Source organism: Dermacentor silvarum, chromosome 1 (genome assembly GCF_013339745.2).
Source record: "Dermacentor silvarum isolate Dsil-2018 chromosome 1, BIME_Dsil_1.4, whole genome shotgun sequence".
In the NCBI taxonomy this organism is placed as follows: Eukaryota; Metazoa; Arthropoda; class Arachnida; order Ixodida; family Ixodidae; genus Dermacentor; species Dermacentor silvarum.
The window spans coordinates 320250401-320268715 of NC_051154.1; the positions used below are offsets into that span (position 1 = coordinate 320250401).

Here is an 18315-nt window from a genome sequence, read left to right on the forward strand (position 1 = left end):
ACCTGGAGGCAGTGTAGGCAAAATAACTTGATATCCTTCGGCATCCGTTCCGTCCATCCTGTTACCCCGGCTATTCGTAGCCGCAGCCACCGCTCCTTGGGAGCACATGACACACACCTCCGTTCACTACGGTGCCCGGAAGTGGAATCTGCGCCACGGAGGCGATACACGCACTGCCTGTTGTGCTCGTGACTCTCATGCAACGCACATGTAAAAAAAGGAAGACCACCGCCCCCGGGAGGGCTTGAACCTCCAACTTTTCGGTTACCAGCCGAACGCGCTAGCCGATTGCGCCACGGAGGCGATACGCGTGCTGCGATTTACCTCTTGTGCCCGTGACTGTCATACAACGCACATGTAAAAAAAGGAAGACCACCGCCCCCGGGAGGGCTTGAACCTCCAGCCTTTCGGTTAACAGCCAAACGCGCAAGTCGATTGCGCTACGGAGGCTTTTTTTTATTTCCATAACAACAAACAATAAAGAACCCAACATAAAATGCTAAAAGCGCCAACCAGTAGCTTGTTGACTCGGCTCGACTAAAATAGCTTTAATGACACTAGGTCATTAAGTACAGGAAACCATGTTGGCGGTTCATCTTGAGATTGGTACACATCTCGGATATAGGCAATGCTTTCAATGAAGTTTTCTCTTACCGATCTTACAACAGGTTCTGCATGTTTGAAAGCCATTCTGGTTTTCCAGATACTATGCAGGCTTAATACCCTGAACATGTCATATGGCACGCCGTCATCATTGTTTACCGGAAGAAAATGAATCCCATACGATGTGAGGGGCAAATCCTTTTCCAGCATTCTCTGGAGAATGTCCCAATGCAATATAGAACCATAACAGTCCAGGAATATATGAAGTACTGTTTCCGGCTTTCGGCATAAAAGGCAGTCTACTGACCAGGGAACAAAAAAAACATTTTCCTGCAGCCATGGTTTGACTGGGAGCGTACCACTATGAAGTAGAAAAAAGAAAGTTTTAACAGACGATCGAACCGGCATTCATTTAACTCTTTCTAAAACTTCCTTACCCGCCCCTACAGCAAACATGTTTCGATATAAAGGTACTGGAAGCATGACGTCACGAAGATCTTTACACAAATGTTTCTTTGATACAAAAGTAAGATAATCGAACGAGAAGCATACTTTAAGAATTTTGAAAGCACTTACAGCTTCACGTAGATACCCGCACAGACCACTTCCTGTAACCCCACACGAAGACACAATAAACTCAGGAATAGCACTGTGTAATTTCACTTGAAGCACTGCACGCAAAAAGGGGTCGTGCTGCTCCCGCAAAAAAATAAACCTTCAGACAATCTGCCTCAGAAGAAGATGGGCTAAGCCACGCCCTCCACTTTTTAGGGACTGAAACAAGTTTAGTTGGCTCGTGCGCTCCCATGTGGAATTCCATACGAATACTGCAAGGATTCTATGAAATTTTTGCACACTAGCTCGTGACATAGCAATCACCTGCAACACATACCAAATTCGTGCAACGAGGAACGTATTGAATATAGTTGACCTAGTAAATATGGATAAATTTTTTCCTGCCCATTTGGCAGTTTTCGTGCGCACCCTTCCAATCTCTTCTTTCCAACATTCTGAAGGATCATAATACCTGTTTAGTGGTGCTCCTAGATATTTTGTGGGCGAGGTTGCCCACTGTAAGTTTTAAAAGACATTGGGCTTCTCATCCCAGCTGCCATGCCAAAAACCTGTACACTTCTCCCAGTTAACAACGCTTCCAGACATTTTGCAAAACGTTCGAGCTTGTTGAACAGTTTCGCTAACACTTTCCTTGTCCCCACAAAAGACGGCAACATCATCTGCATACGAGAGAATTTTCACTTCACTCGTCATTAAGCGGAATCCCCTTATTTTCTGACTGTGTATCACTTTTAAGCAAAAAGGCTCCAAGTAAATTGCGAAGAGAAGCGACGAAGCCGGACATCCTTTCTTTATACTTCTACAGACAGACAGACAATGAACTTTTATTGAGGTCCTGAGGGACTAGCCGGCGGAGACCCGCTGGGGCCCCCGGCTCGCCGCTGGCTGCTCCCATGTCGGAATCGGGAGGCCAAGCCTCTCCGCTCTTTCACGGGCTCTCTGGACGGCCATAGACTGGAGCTTGAGTTCCGTACTTGAGATGGCCTCGTCCCAGTCCTGTTCACTGGTGAGTGACGTATCCCGTAACGCAGGACACTGCACGAGCATATGTGCTAAAGCACTAAACTCCTCCCCACAATCCGGGCACTGTGGGTCAATTTCTCTGTTTATCCTGCTTAGGAAAGCTCGCGAGGGATTTGACCTTGAGCACTGCACGGGCCGATTTTTGCGGCCCGGGCCCGGCCCGGGCCCGTTTTTACATTGGGCGGCCCGCCCGAGCCCGATCAAAACTTTTATGGTAAGACCCGGGCCCGGCCCGGGCCCGGAAATAATCTACGTTACCCGTCCGGCCCGGCCCGCTACCCCTTTACCTTAAGCCCGAGCCCGGCCCGAGCCCGACTAGAAACCGGCCCGAACTCGGCCCGAGACCGAAAAATACATGTTTTTCAGAGTTGAGAAGCCCGAGAATAACTCGCAGAAAGCCCGAGCCCGGCCCGGGCCCGCGTCAAAAAACCCGAGCCCGGCCCGGGCCCGGGTCAAAAAGCACACGCCGTGCCCGAGCCCGGCCCGTGAAAAAACTCCTCTACCCGGCCCGGCCCGGCCCACGGGCCGGGCCGGGCCCGGGCTTTCGGGTAAGCCCGAGCCCGTGCAGTGCTCTAATTTGACCTCGTCTGAAGCATCGTAAGCGCGATCGATTGAGCTCTACATAGATTTGGGTGTGGAGGCGGGAAGCGCCAGCGTTCCTCTTTACAGTGGGAGACGATTTCGCGAAATGTTAATAAGGGGTCGCTGTGGCCGAGCTCCTCCGGATCCAATGAAGCCTCACCGCCATCGCGGCGCGTGAATTCTCGCGCACGGCGGTGAGCAATCTCATTGGGGTTCGGACGGCCCGGCAGCACGTTGTCACCCATGTGAGCGGGGAACCACGTAATGCAATGCACGGGGTCAGAATAAGTTCTTGACTTGCTCTTCAGAAGCGCCTCCGCCTGTCTCGCAACCATTCCCGAAGCAAAAGCCCTGACGGCCGCGCGTGAGTCAGTGTAGATATACGGCCTTTTAAAATCCTGCATCGCCAGCGCTACCGCCACCTGCTCTGCCACGTCGGCCGTGACAGCGCCTACCGAGCCCGTAGATAGGAGCTCGCCCTTCTCGCTGACCGCCGTGACCGCGAATTTACCGGAGCACCCATATTGAGCTGCGTCCACGAAGGTTTCCATGCCGACCATTGTCTTTAAAATCGTCCTGGCACGAGCTGCTCGCCTGCCCGCATTATGCTGTGGGTGAACGTTTCTAGGGAAGGGACCGACGACGTAGGTCCCTCTGAAGCTCTCGTCCAGCTGAACCGCCTCACCTTGACTGTAACGCGGCCGCAAGCCCGCCGCATCCAAGAGGCGCCTACCCGCGCTGGAGCCCGAAAGCCTCGTGATCTGCGCCGCTTGTTGCGCCTCTATTAGTTCGAGGGTGGTGTTATGAACGCCGAGCTGCATTAGCCTGTCCGTGCTCGCCGTGACCGGAATACCCAGTCTACGCTTTTCCGCATCAACGTATCAAGCTTGTCCCTTTCAGTCTTAGTCCACTGCAGGGCCGAAACCACATAGTTGATGTGGCTCATAAGAAAAGCGTGATGCGCCCTAAGTAGGTTGTCCTCGCCTAGGCCCCCTTCTTATTGGAGACTCTCATGATTAATCTGAGGTCATTCTCGGTTTTGGCGGTCAGATGCGCAATGGTTTTGGCATTACAGCCCCTGGCATCGAGCAACAATCCTAGAATTCTGATCGAATTCACCCTGGGGATTTTCTGGCCGTCCCGCGTGTACACATCTATGGGGATCTGCTCGAGCGGCACGAGCCCCGGAACCTCCTGCCTTGCCGGTCTGTATAACATGAGTTCTGACTTGGTCGGGGAGAGTCGCAGACCCGTGCCCTCCAGGAAGGACTCGGTCACGTCCAAGGCCTCCTGGAGCGCCTGTTCCACAGCCGCCTCCGAGCCTCCCGGGCACCCGATCGTAATGTCATCGGCGTAGAGCGCGTGTCCCACATTTGGCACGGCGGCCAGCCGCTTCGAGAGCCCGTGCATTGCAATGTTAAACAGGAGGGGCGAGATCACCGCCCCTTGTGGTGTGCCTTTGTTTCCTAGCGCGAATGGTTCTCATTTGGTCTGCCCCACTTTGACGACCGCCGTCCTGCCCCTCAGGAAGGACTCCACAAACGTGAAAAATCTACCTCCCAAGTTCAATGCCGAAATCTCATTTAAGATGAAGTCGTGCGACACGGTGTCGAAGGCTTTGGTCAAATCTAGTGCGAGAATTCCCCTGACGTCTCTAGTCCTGTTGTCAATAACCTGTCTTTTAAGCAGTAGCATGACGTCTTGCGTAGAAAGTGATGGTCTAAATCCTAACATATTGTACGGGAACAAACCCTCGCGCACTATGTGTTCTGAGATCCTGTTGTGTATAACGTGCTCGGCAACTGTACCTAAACATGACGTGAGCGAAATGGGCCGGAGGTTGTCTAGGCTTGGGGGCTTTCCAGGCTTAGGAATCAGTACCACTGTCGCCTGCTTCCATGAGTCCGGAACATTACCTTCCTCCCATACCTTGTTGATTTCCTTCGCAATGGTGCTAATGGACCGGTCATCTAGGTTCCTCAAGACACGGTTGGTTATGCCATCCGGCCCAGGGGTCGACCTACCATTGAGATTGTGGAGGACCTCCCTGATATCTGCCTGCGAAAACGGATCATCGATGTTTGGTGCGTCCTTCCCCACGTACTGAGGGCATTCCTGTAATTCCTCCTTCCCTATCGGAAGATACTTCCGTGCCAGATCTCGGAGAATGGACGTATCAGAATGATCCCCTCTTTTTGCTTATGCACTAGCCTATCTACGGCGAGCCTCTGGTTACCCTTGGTCTGTTTATCATCGAGCAGGTGCTTAAGTAGGTTCCATTTTCCCCCCGTGCGCATTCGCCCGTCTGCTGCGGAGCAGGCTTCGTTCCATTGTTGTCTGTTGAGCTCCAGACAGTGTTCCTCTATGCTGCGATTAAGCTCCGCGACCTTCTGTCTCAGCCTCCGTTTTAGCCTTTGCCTTTTCCACCTCTCCAGCACAGACCTCTTGGCCTCCAGGAGATGCGCCAAGCGCGCGTCCATCCTGGGGGTCTCGACGTCCGTGGATATTTCCTTGGTGGCCCTTTCAACGTCTGTCTTGACCTGCGCGAGTAGATCCTCCAGTGCACTGTACTCCGACTCATCCTCGTCCCGTATCTTTCTGAAGAGATCCCAATCAACGTACTTTGATATCCTAACTGGGGCCGCTCTGATCCTGATTGATAACGCTACAATGTAATGGTCGCTTCCTAGATTCTCCTGCAAGTTACTCCAGGCTGCGTCAATGTTTCTAACAAAGGCCAAATCTGGCATCGTGTCCCTCGAGACCGAGGTGCCTATCCTCGTCGGAAAGCGGGGGTCCGCCACTAGGGTCAACGCGCAGTCTTCTGCTCTGCTGACTAAGTTCACTCCCTTCCCCGTTTGTCTATCATACCCCCAGGCCATGTGGGGTGGCATTGAAGTCTCCTGCCACTATCAGAGGGCTGTCACCCGCTATGGCGACTGCCCTGCCTAGGAGTCCGCGAAAACTTTGCCTCTGATCTGTCGGAGGGCTGTACACATTGAGGACGAATATGCTCTGCTTGATCCCGCCACTAGGGATTATCTCAACCAGCTGCGCCTCCAATCTAGTGCTGGCATCTGCTCTGCCTATTGTGATCTCGTGCTCCTGGAAGGAAATTGCCTTCTTAACCATCGTAATTACCCCTATCCTATGGTCTCCTCTCGTCGAGACAACGCGGTAACCCGAGAAGGTCGCCTCCTCACAAAGGGTCTCCTGTAGGAGCAGGACGTGCGGTTTCCGCTTGTGCTTTCACAAACTGCTGTAGCGCGGCTTTCGCCTCTGGAAGCTGGTGCAGTTCCATTGCCACACAAATAATCTGTCTGTGTTGTCCGCCATTTTGACTTTATTAATTTAGAATCCCCTTGAGCGTGGTGCACTTGCCCAACGCTTCGGAATTCTGCTGTGTTTTCTTAACCTTACCGACCACCTTCAGTCTGGTTACGTCAGCTACTTTAGCCTCCATTATCCCCATTCTGTGGTTGAGGGTAGCAATGGCCTCAGACTGTTTCTTGATGGTCTCGGATTGTTTCTCGATAGCTCCGGACTGTGTCCTAATCGCCTCCGCTAATCGATCGAGGAGTTCCGCAAGCGATTCTTTCGCGATGGTCGCGGCGGGGCTGGAAGCGGACGCGGGCGCCTCCTCCATCAGCTCCGCCGCAGCTTCAGTCGACTCTGGAGGGGGCGCTTTACGCTTTGCCTGACCTAGCACTAGTTTTAGTGCGGGTACGGGCGACGTGCTGCCATGACCGTTCTGTGCTTTCCGAATCAATTCGAGGTCAGCCCTCAACTTACGCATTTCCGCCTTGAGCTGCGCGTTTTCCTGCTTTAAAGCCGCAAGACGCGGATCCTCCGTCTGCTCTGGCAGTGTACCATGCGTTACCTTCTTTCCAGTTGTCGTCGCCGTGACCTTGTCCACCCAGGTAGGCCCCTTCTGGATGCGAACACTGGAGCTTCGAGCGCCCCCTGGAACTGGAGCGCTCTCTGCTGACGGGGTGCCCCCTGGATCGGGAGCGCACTCTGCTGCGGGCCAAAATTTATACTTCTACAAATTTTAATTTCCCCAGAGAGTTGTTTGTTTACTATCAGGTTCGTGCTACACCCATCATAAGATAATTTAAGTCCGTCTAATTTAATGTTACCAACATTCACGTGCTATAGAATAGAGAAAAGCACACTGTGCACAACACGATCGAAAGCCTTCTCCAAGTCTATTTGCATCATTGCAACTCTGCCTTCCCATGCATCGCAACACTCAAGAATACTTCTTGCCACATGTATATTATTAAGTATCGACCGGCCTCTTATGCCACATGTTTGGTGTGGGCTTACTATTGATGTCATCACTGACTGCAACCTTCTTGCTAACACTTTCATTAATATTTTGTAATTGATATTTGACAAACTTATGGGGTGGTACGATCTAACTGAGAGAAGCTTTAAAGGGTCGTCGGTTTTCGGAATAAGCACGGTATGGGTTTTCCGGAAAGAAGGTGGCAAATATTTTACTTCGTAAGCCTCGGCTAGAACACGATGTAAAACGACCGCTAGTTCATGCTTAAATTCCTTATAGAAATCCGCGCGTAGGCCATCAGGTTCTAGCGTTTTTCCAGGTTTCAATTCTTCAATTGCTCGTTCAATGTCACTCAACGTAATCGGTTCCTCAGGAACTCTTTTTACGTTCTTATATAGCCTCGGCATTAAAGGCAAGTATTCTATGTCAAAGCCAGCCAGGCTTAGCCAGCTTCCACTTGTCCTTTGCAGCTTAACAACTCTTGGTAGTGCTCGGCGAAGGCACGCTGTATAGTATCGCCATCGCTACTACCGTACGTTGCCATATTGAATTTCTTTTATTTCATTTTGTGCCGCGTATCTTTTCTCTTCGCTCAAAGCCCGTCTTGTGCGCGTTTCCCCCAGCCACAAATGCTCCGCGCGCGCACGTATTACTGACCCTCTATATATCTCGACATCAAGGATTTAAAGCTCATTTTTTACGTTCCTTATCTCATTTGACAACTCTCCTGGCTGTGCGCATTTTATTGACAACAATTTGTTCAGGTTACTTCGCAATTCATTTTCCTTTCTTCTTTCATTATAGCGTAATATAGAGGCCCTTTCAATGGCTGTTATTTTAAAGTCCTGTATAACTCTTCCCACGTCGTTATGAACCCTCCGGATTCACAAGCAAGCATCTCTCGTATACGATCTTTTACAAACTCGAGAAAGGTTGCGTCGTCCAGAAGCTCGACATTGAATTTCCATAAGTCCCAATTGAAAGGTCGCTTTTCTTTTGTTTTGCCAAGGGATAACATAACAAGACTATGGTCACTGAAAGATACGTGGCTCACGTCATAGCCTCTGCACAACGGAACCAGTCTCGCTGATACATAAGCTCGGTCTAATCGAGCGTGACGGCCCCTTTGTAAATGCGTAAACACCGTCTGCTTTCCACCGCAAAACACAACACCAACATTCTCTAATTCACGCTCGCGGGCTGCTGCGAGCCAAAAAATGTCACTTTGATCACGAACAAGCGAGTAGCTATTGCGGTCTTCAGTAAACCAAACACAGTTGAAATCTCCCAGCAAGATAACATAGCGCTCAGATTTCATATACACATCTAGTTTTTCAAAGAAGTCGCGGCGTTCTCTTTCAATATTTGGGGAGTATATGCATATTGCCCTCCATTCAGCATCCAAGAGCAAGAAATCACACAGGATCATTCGACCTTCGTCACTAGCAAATACAGATTGCGCAACAATTTCTAAGGATTTTCGCAATAGCAAAACACAGCCTCCGGAATTGCCGACAGCGTGAGAAACCCAAGCATTGTACCGCGCTCTAAATGGTTCGAGCATTTCGTTCCATTCGCTCTTCACTTTCAATTTTTGTTTCCTGTAGAGCGACTATGTCTAAATCATTCTCGTGAAATAACCGGCTGACCTGGTACTGCCGCCTTCTGGCCCCGAGGCCTCAGACATTAAGCGTACGAATGCGTAGTGCTATTTGGGATTTTGAATCCATCCTTGTTTTGTTATTTTTCCGAAAAAGAGGAATGGACCTGTATGCTAACTAAACCCTTGCATTTTGCCGTTTCGCTGTAGGCGCGACGTACCATTCATAACAACAAAAACCAAAACGGCCGGACTATACCGATGTACAGAAAGAGCCCGTCCCTCACCTCGTATAACAAGCATTGCTCGACGACGCCCTCGTTATTACGGGGGCGCCTTCGTTACCGTCGGATGCGAATCCGGCGGAACGTCAGGCTTTGGTTTAAAAGATGAACTACGTACGAGATGTCTTTTCTGGCCGGTTCCTGTACCTTCTTACTGCAGCCGTCGTCGCCTTCGGAAACTTGCCCGTGGTGCCGCTTCGCAGACGAGCTCCGCGCGACGTCCATCTCTTCTTGGTCATTACCCGGCGAGGGCGGAGTGGTGTCAGAGGCGTCTATGACCGCGCACGTTGGGGTGGCGGATTCCTGCTGTACACATGGCACATCACCATTTTCACTTTGAACACTTTTCACATTCTCTCCCTCGGAAGTTTCAACTACTGGAGATGTAGGTTCGCTGACCTTGTCTCCCGCAGCCTCCACCGCGTCGACCTCACCTATGATGTGCTCTGCGGGGTCCTCCCGGCTCCTTTGGCTAGCCACGCTGGCGTAAGTCTTCGCGCACTGGCTGTCATCATGTCCGAAGCGCCAACACAGCTTGCACCTTGGAACGCGGCAATCTCGGTGAATATGCCCTGTTCGCTGGCACCTCAGACAAAGCGGCGGCCTCCTCGGTATAACAACAAGGGCCAGACACTCGTAGATGGTGTGGCAGGTCGTCCAAAGCAAGGCCAGCCTTTAGTTGCAGACTAACCGTCCGTGTGGAAGAGCCCTTATCGCCGAGTCCAGGTACACGCCAATGCTCTCTGCAAACATCCGTCACCTTCCCAAACGGTGCGAGCGCAGTGCGCACGTCTTCATCTGGTATGTGGTAAAGCAGCCAATAAAACCTTAGGCGCACAGTATGGGTGCTCGGATCTATCACGAGGCAGCGGTATTCTTGACAGTCAGGTCGGTGACTGCGAGCAACTTTTTCATTCCTTCCGCATTCTTGAAGGTCACCGCCCATACGTGATTCATCTGAAACGCCCCCAAGGCAACCACCTCGGGAAGCAATTCCAGTCGATTCAAAGTGTCTCGGAAGTCCTCAGCTCGAAAAGGCCTGGCTTTCCCGCTGCCGTGAAGGAATAGAGTATTTAAAACAGTCGAACCTGATGGCAGTTGAGGCAAAATAATATGATAGTCCTTAGACTCCTGGGCATCTCTCCTGTTTCCGCGGCCCGGCTGGGCCGCATTCGCTGCTCCAACGGAGCTCGACATTACACGACCGTACACTACGGTGGCCAGAAGTGGAACCTCGCCACGGAGGCGATACGCGTGCTGCGATTTACCTCTTGTGCCCGTGATGTCACACAACGCACCTGTAAAAAAAAGGAAGACCACCGCCCCCGGGAGGGCTTGAACCTCCAACCTTTCGGTTAACAGCCGCACGCGCTAGCCGATTGCGCCACGGAGGCTTTTTTTTTCTTTACTACCGACTTGGCAACATACAACACAAGACATATTAACAATACATGAGGGTCACGATAAAAGTGTCTGCCACTGGTTGGCTGACATGGGGGCTAAAAACGCTTGAGGTTCGCAAGCTCAGTCATCACATTGAGCCATGTTGGTTGTTCTTTTTGCAAACTGTACAATTCCTTGATATAGCAAATGCTTTCGGTGAAGTACTCTCTAACAGGCCGGAGGTTTGGTTCGGCATGTCTCACGGCCATTCTACATTTCCATAGACTATGCAAGGACAACAGCATCAACATGTCGTATGGTACAGTGTCTTCACTTAGAGTAGGCAAGAAACGAATCCCGTATGGCGTAATCGGTAAGTCCTTCTTTAAGGTTCTCTGTAAAACGTCCCAATGGAATACCGCATTCCAACAGTGGAGAAAGATGTGTTCGACTGTTTCGGGCTTCCGGCATAGTAAACAATTGACGCTCCAAGGCACAAAAAGTCCTTTCTGCTCAAGCCATGGTTTGACGGGTAAAGTATTGGTGTGGAGCTGAAAAAAGAAGGACTTCGCCGATGGACGTACTGGCATTCGTTTTACTCTCTTTAGCACGTTCTTTTCCGGTCCAATGTGGAACATCGAGCGATGCAACGGTACTGACAGCATTGCTTCTATCAGGTCCTTATATAAGCGCTTTCGTGGTACCCGACTTAGGTATTCCATCGAAAAGCGAACCTTCAAAAGCTGGAAAGCCCAGACGACTTCCTTTAGAAAACCGCGCAATCTACCTTGACTGCACCGGCGCGACGAATTGATGAATTCGGGTATAGCTTCGCTCAGCCTTACTTGAAACACAGTCAACAAAAACGGGTCCTTTTGGTCCCGTAAGTAAACAAACCTCGACACAATCTGCCTGATGAACAAATGTGCAAGACCTAGTCCTCCACTTTTAACGGAGCGAAACAGATTGGTGCGACTGGTGCGCTCCCATCTTGAACCCCATACAAACACTGCGAATACTCTATGTAATCGTTGTATTTTGGCCCTTGACATGCACAATGCTTGAAGCACGTAAAGAATTTTGGCAACGGCAAAGAGGTTGCAGACCGTCGCGCGAGCAAACATTGAGAAATTGCGGCCCCCCCAATTTATGTGTACACTCACGAACTCTTTCTGCTTCAGCATTCCAGTAATCTACTGGGTCACGGTAGTGATCAAGCGGCACCCCGATATACTTTGCCGGCGTGACGGTCCACTGGATATTCGCAAACGTACTCGGAGGGTCTACCCAGTTGCCGATCCATACCCCTAGGCATTTATCAAAGTTGATAGCACTGCCTGTCGTTCTTCAGTATGATAACACTTCTACGATCGCGATTTCAACACTTCCTTTATCCCGACAAAACAACGCGATGTCGTCCGCATATGCGAGCATTTTCACTTCAGCGGACCGTACTCTGAAACCCAATATTCTATTGTCATTGTTGATCTTCCTACAAAGCGGCTCTATGTATATTGCAAATAAAAGAGGGGACAAACCACACCCCTGGCGCACGGATGATTGCACCCTAAAGCTTTTGGTAACCTTCTTGTTTATAATGAGGCTGGCGGTACAGTCTTGATAGCACATCTTTACCCCGTCCAAAATTATTTCACCTACATTTACATGTTCTAGAATGCAGAAAAGAATTTTATGGGCCACACGGTCGAAAGCCTTCTGCATGTCCAGCTGTAACATTGCTCCGTGTTCACCTAGGTCGTCGCAGTATTCTAAAATGCTTCTGGCGATGTGAATGTTTGTATAGATTGACCGTCCTTTAATGCCGCATGTTTGGTGCGGCCCTACGATGCGGGTCACCACTCCTTGTAATCAATCGCTTTCCGAGCACTCTCGTAAATATCTTGTAGTCGACGTTCATCAGTGATATCGGGCGATAAGCGTCGACAGCTAACAATTTATCTGGGTCGTCTGTTTTTGGAATCAGCACCACGTGCGAAGTCCGAAAAGATGGAGGAACCAGCGTCACATTTGAAGGTCTTATAAAAAGCCGCTCCGAGTGCGATGCTCAGAGGCCATTCCAGACGCTTCCGAATATCGTCTTCTAATTGCGGCATGTTTGAGAGGAAGTCCATTTTGAATCCTTCTGTGACGTCCTTAGCACTCCCGAATAATTCACCATAATGATCAAGAAACGCCTGTTCGAGTTTTTCAGGTTTGGCCGTGATTTCGTTCCCGTATGGAATCATTCTGATTTCATTCCGCCTCGCGTACGTCTTTTCGTCTGATAAAGCTCGTTTTGTCGGCGTCTCGCCTAGCCAGACCCTTTCCGCTCGTGCTCTTATAACTGCTCCTTTGAACTTATTTTCATCGATAAGCTCAAGCTGGCTCTTCAATTCTTTTATTTCTTTTGTTCGGCACCAAGGTCTGTCGCTTTCTACGGTGTACAAAAAATCAAGCTCGCGTTGTATTTCTTTTTCTCTTTTCCTTTTGTTGAAAATTTCCATACTGGCTTCTTCTATAGCGCTGATCTTAACTTCTTGTTTAAAAATCTCCCATAATTCTAGCATGTTACCTTCTTCGGTCTCCATCAATCTGTGTAACTTTTCTTTCACGCCTTCACAAAACGATTCGTTCAGCAGCAGCCCATCGTTGAACTTCCACGTCTTCCAGTTAAATCGCGACTTACTTTGTTTAGTACCTATAGTGAACGTTACAAGGCTGTGATCGCTGAACGACACGTGTTTCACACTTTAACTGCCACACATGGGAACAAGATCCAGTGCAACATATGCTCTGTCTAGCCTAGCGTGACTATGCCCTTGAAAATGTGGGAACGCGGGCACGCCAGCACTGGACAATACATGACCAACGTCTTCTAGGTGTGCATCTAGCACGAGTGTGTTTAAATGTAAAGCATTTTTGTCGCGCACTGGAAGCTGTTTCACTCGATCAGCAGCAAAACATACACAATTGAAATCTCCGAGCAACACGACTTTCCTGTCACACTGTAAATGCTGGCCTACACGTTCAAAAAAGGACAACCGCTCACTTTCTATGTTGGGGGCGTACACACATATCACCCGCCAACCTACGCCCGAAAAGGAAAAATCCACAAAAAGCAGTCTCCCACTTTGACAGGAAAAATCATTCTCTTCTTTGACTCCCAAATTATGTCTAATGAAAATAGCGCACCCCGCGGAAGTTCCAACAGCATGTGATACGCAAACATTGTATCTATTGCGGAACTGCAGCACCCTGCGATCCGTCTGTTCTTCACTTTCTATCTTAGTTTCCTGCACCGCCGCTGTATCAATATCTGTTTCCGAGAAAAGCCGGCTAAGCTGGTATTGCCGCTTTCTGGCACAAAGACCGCGAACATTTAGGGTAGCAAGACGAAGTGCAGTGTTTTGGGCCATCATTGTAGTTTGTGAAGAACAAACGGATCGCATGGCACCCACCTCATGCGTCTGGGGTCGGTGCTGCCTTGGCCTCTTGTACGAACATTCCGTAGCTGCCTGGGCAGCCTTCGGAAGGCGCAGCTCGTGTCCTTATCGTTGTTCTCCATCGTTCCTTGGGGTTGGCTTGGTCTTGTAGATAACTAGAAGAGATACCGCGAGGCACTCGCGCTCGCGGCTACGTCGGCGGCGTGCCTGCCGCTTTACGGTCCGGTGGTATATTCGGTCGCGGTCTGATCAGTGACCTCCGAGTGATTGCCGCCTTTGGTGGCGGTCCCTCAGAGGTCCCTGCAGTCAGGGCCTCATTTTCATCCAACCTAGCATCGTGGCCACGCTTGATGACAGTGGCACCGCTTCTTGCGTCGCTAACGTCCATGACTGCCGGCTCGTCGCATGACGGTGACTGCGCTGGGACGTCATGCACTTTGACGGCGCCCGTGGCGTCACCTACTGTATCGGTCACTTTTGGGCTTTCGTAGTTGATACTTGTACCTTGCAGCTTGTCGGGTGGGGCTAACGTTGCCGCATCATGCCCCTCGACCTTCGGCGTTGCTTCGCTTGCGGCTTCTTCAGTGTCAGCCTCGTCCATGACAAGTTCTGTGGTGTCGTCTCCTCCAACCGGCCCTGCGACACTTCCGTACGTCTTCACGCACTCACTTTCTTCGTGTCCAAAACGCCGGCAGTGCGTGCAGCGAGGAACTCGGCACTCACGTCGGATATGGCCCTTGCTATGACACCGCAGGCATAGTGGCGCTCATCCAGGCGCGACAAGAAGGGCCATGTCACCGGCGACGCGCAGCTGGTGTGGAAGGTCGTCCGCCTTAATGCCATTATGGAGCTTGAGGCGCACGAGGCGCGTCGACAACCCCTTGTCCTGGATTCCTTGAACCCTCAACTTTTCCTTAGAGACGTCGGTCACTTTCCCGTACGGAGCAAACGCTACACGCACATCTTCGTCCGCCACGTTAAACAGAAGCCAATGAAGCTTGAGACGTACGTCCTGGTTCGCCGGGTCGATAACCAAACATCGTTGGCCCTTCACTTTCATTTCGCCACAAGCCAAAGCTTTCTTCATGCCTTCTGTGCTCCTGAAGGTCACCGCCCGCACGTGGCTCATCCGATAAGCCCCCAACGCTATCACGTCGGGGAGCAATTCCAGACGTGCCAACGTATCCCGGAAATGTTCGACTCGGTAGGGCCTCGCACGAACGTCCACATGCAAAAATAAAGTGTTGAAAACACTACGACCTCAAGGCAGTGTAGGCAAAATAACTTCGTATCCTTCGGCATCCGTTCCGTCCATCCTGTTACCGCGGCTGTTCGTAGCCGCAACCACCGCTCCTTGGGAGCACATGATACACACGTCCGTTCACTACGGTGCCCGGAAGTGGAATCCCTGCGCCACGGAGGCGATACACGGGCTGCGCTTTACCTCTTGTGACCGTGACTGTCATACAACGCACATGTAAAAAAAAGGAAGACCACCGCCCCCAGGAGGGCTTGAACCTCCAACCTTTCGGTTAACAGCCGAACGCGCTAGCCGATTGCGCCACGGAGGCGATACACGGGCTGCGCTTTACCTGTTGTGCCCGTGACGTTCATACAACGCACATGTAAAAAAAAGGAAGACCACCGCCCACGGGAGGGCTTGAACCTCCAACCTTTCGGTTAACAGCCGAACGCGCTAGCCGATTGCGCCACGGAGGCGATACGCGTGCTGCGATTTACCTCTTGTGCCCGTGACTGTCATACAACGCATGTAAAAAAAGGAAGACCACCGCCCCCGGGAGGGCTTGAACCTCCAACCTTGCGGTCAACAGCCGAACGCGCTAGCCGATTGCGCCACGGAGGCTTTTTTTTTATTACCGACTTGGCAAATACACAAAAACAACATGTCAAATTAACACGAGATTAAAATGGCCGGTCGTTAAAAGACTGTAGCGTCATGTTAAAATGGCTTCAACAAAGACAAACTGTCCAACACTTGAAGCCATTCCGGTGGATCACTTTGCATTTTCAACACTTCACGTGTGTAAACAATATTTTCAACAAAATAGTATCTTGCTGACCTCGCATGTACATCAGCATTGCGTACAGCCATTCGAGTTCGCCATACGCTTTGCATACACAATAGCATTAACATGTCCGCCGGCACGCCGTCAGGTTCTGCGCATGGCAAGAACCTTATTCCAAGCGCACTAATCAGGAGCTCCTTTTTCAAAGTTCGCTGCAGGATGTCCCAAAGAAAATGGGCATCATGGCAGTCAAGAAAAATATGCTCAATTGTTTCTTCCTTATTGCATATAAGGCAATTGACGGACCAAGGGACAAACAAACCCTTGCTCCTTAGCCATGGCTTAACCGGCAGTGTGTCAGTGTGTAACTTGAAAAAGAAGGATTTTGCGTTAGCTCTTACAGGCATATTCCTTACTCCTTTGAGAACATCTCGTTCAGGCCCTAAGTAGTACAAAGAACGATACACTGGCACAGGTACAAAAACGTAAACAGGATCCTTATATAATTTTTTTCGTGACACTTCAAACAAGTACTCTCTAGAAAATCTCGCATTTAGAAGACGAATCGCCGTTATAACTTCACGCATATAGCCCTTTAGTGCCATCGGTTTTACTGCGTGCGACGATACAACAAAATCGGGCAAAGCGTCACGTAATCTCACTTCGATCACCGTGCGCAGAAACCCATCACTTTGGTCACGAAAGGAAACAAATCTCGACACAAGTTGCTTGAAAAACAAATGCGTTAAACTGAGTCCGCCGTTGCGCAATGAGTGAAACAAATTAAATCTACTCACGCGTTCCCATACTGAACCCTAAATAAATTCCGCAAACACTCTGTGTATTTTTTGAACTGAAGATCGGCTCATGTATAGCACCTGCAAGACGTAAAATACTTTAGCTACTAAAAACATGTTACACACTTTGGCTCTTGCAAACATGGAAAAGTTGTGGCCTCCCCATTTGTTAGTTTGTTCTTTCATTCTGTCCCTCTCATTGGTCCAGTATTCTACTGGCTCTCGATAGTTACCGAGTGGAACCCCAATATAAGTGCCGGGTAACACACTCCACTGCATTCTACAAAACAATTCTGGCTTATCTTGCCAGTTCCCGTGTAATAAACCTAAACACTTTGGCCAACTTATGGCACTACCGGAAGCACTACAAAAAGATTGGGCTCCCTTGACTACTTCTGCAATGCTTTGCTTATCGCGACAGAACACTGCTATGTCGTCAGCATAGGCTAACACTTTTATTTCTCTGCCAAAAAACGTGTATCCGCGAATACTATGGCTATGAAAGAACTTTAAACAGAAAGGTTCTAAATAAAGAGCGAAAAGCAAGGCCGAGATCGGACACCCTTGTTTTATGCTAGACAGTACTGGAATTCGTCTGCTGAGTCTGTTGTTGATAATTAGGTTTGTTGTACAACCATTAAATTAAATTAAATTATGGGGTTTTACGTGCCAAAACCAGTTCTGATTATGAGGCACGCCGTAGTGGGGGACTCCGGAAATTTTGACCACCTGGGGTTCTTTAACGTGCACCTAAATCTAAGTACACGGGTGTTTTCGCATTTCGCCCCCATCGAAATGCGGCCGCCGTGGCCGGGATTCGATCCCGCGACCTCGTGCTCAGCAGCCCAACACCATAGCCACTGAGCAACCACGGCGGGTCGTTGTACAACCATTATAAACCATTTTCACCCCGTCCAAAATGACGGTTCCGACATTCACGTATTCAAGAAGCAGAAACAGGACCTCGTGCGACACCCTGTCAAAAGCTTTGGCTAAATCCAGTTGTAGCACGGCTCCATGATCTTCCATCAAATCGGAGCATTCAAGTATGCTTCGTGCTGTGTGTATATTTGTGAAAATAGTCCTACCTGTAATACCGTATGTCTGATGTGTACCTACTAGGGATTTCACTACACTCTGAAGGCGTTGGGCGAGCACTTCATGAATACTTTATAATCAATGTTAGCTAAACTTATTGGTCGGTAGGCCTCTTCTGATTGAAGCTTTATGGGGTCAGTAACTTCAGGTATAAGTATCACATGTGTCTGTCGGAAGGAAGGAGGCGTCCATTTTTCTTCATAACATTTCGTTATGACGCGATACAGAGCCTTTGCTACTTGAACCTTGAAAATTTTATATATCGCTGCCCCAAGACCATCTGGTCCAGGCGATTTTCTTGCACTAAGGTCATCGATAGCCTTTTCAATTTCTGCTACAGAAATAGGTCTTTCAAGGGCTTCGTTAAGTTCACCATCAATTCTAGGCATCAGAGGCAAATAATCGCTTTAAACGCCGAGATATCGCGTGCGCTCTTGCTTAGCAGCGTGCTATAGTGGTCCACAAAAGCACGTTCTATCATTTCCTTGTCGTTTGTAAGCTGCCCTTTATAAACTATTTCTTTATCTCCTTTCTCAAAGCGTGTCTCCTCTCGTCACTTAGCGCTCGCTTTGTGGGCGTTTCACCCAACCATACTCGTTCTGCGCGTC

The 18315-nt window shown here is 49.8% G+C and overlaps 5 non-coding genes across 5 annotated transcripts; all 5 read right to left on the reverse strand.

The window, feature by feature from the left end:
* Positions 1 to 229: 229 nt before the first annotated feature.
* On the reverse strand, positions 230 to 303 carry Trnat-ggu (transfer RNA threonine (anticodon GGU)). The gene has a single exon. It is a non-coding gene; the product is annotated as a tRNA-Thr (tRNA).
* A 9976-nt stretch (positions 304 to 10279) lies between these two features.
* On the reverse strand, positions 10280 to 10353 carry Trnan-guu (transfer RNA asparagine (anticodon GUU)). Its single transcript has one exon. It is a non-coding gene; the product is annotated as a tRNA-Asn (tRNA).
* Positions 10354 to 15282: 4929 nt separating this feature from the next.
* Trnan-guu (transfer RNA asparagine (anticodon GUU)) lies at positions 15283 to 15356 on the reverse strand. Its single transcript has one exon. It is a non-coding gene; the product is annotated as a tRNA-Asn (tRNA).
* A 74-nt stretch (positions 15357 to 15430) lies between these two features.
* On the reverse strand, positions 15431 to 15504 carry Trnan-guu (transfer RNA asparagine (anticodon GUU)). Its single transcript has one exon. It is a non-coding gene; the product is annotated as a tRNA-Asn (tRNA).
* Positions 15505 to 15575: 71 nt separating this feature from the next.
* Trnan-guu (transfer RNA asparagine (anticodon GUU)) lies at positions 15576 to 15649 on the reverse strand. The gene has a single exon. It is a non-coding gene; the product is annotated as a tRNA-Asn (tRNA).
* Between the last annotated feature and the right edge of the window lie 2666 nt (positions 15650 to 18315).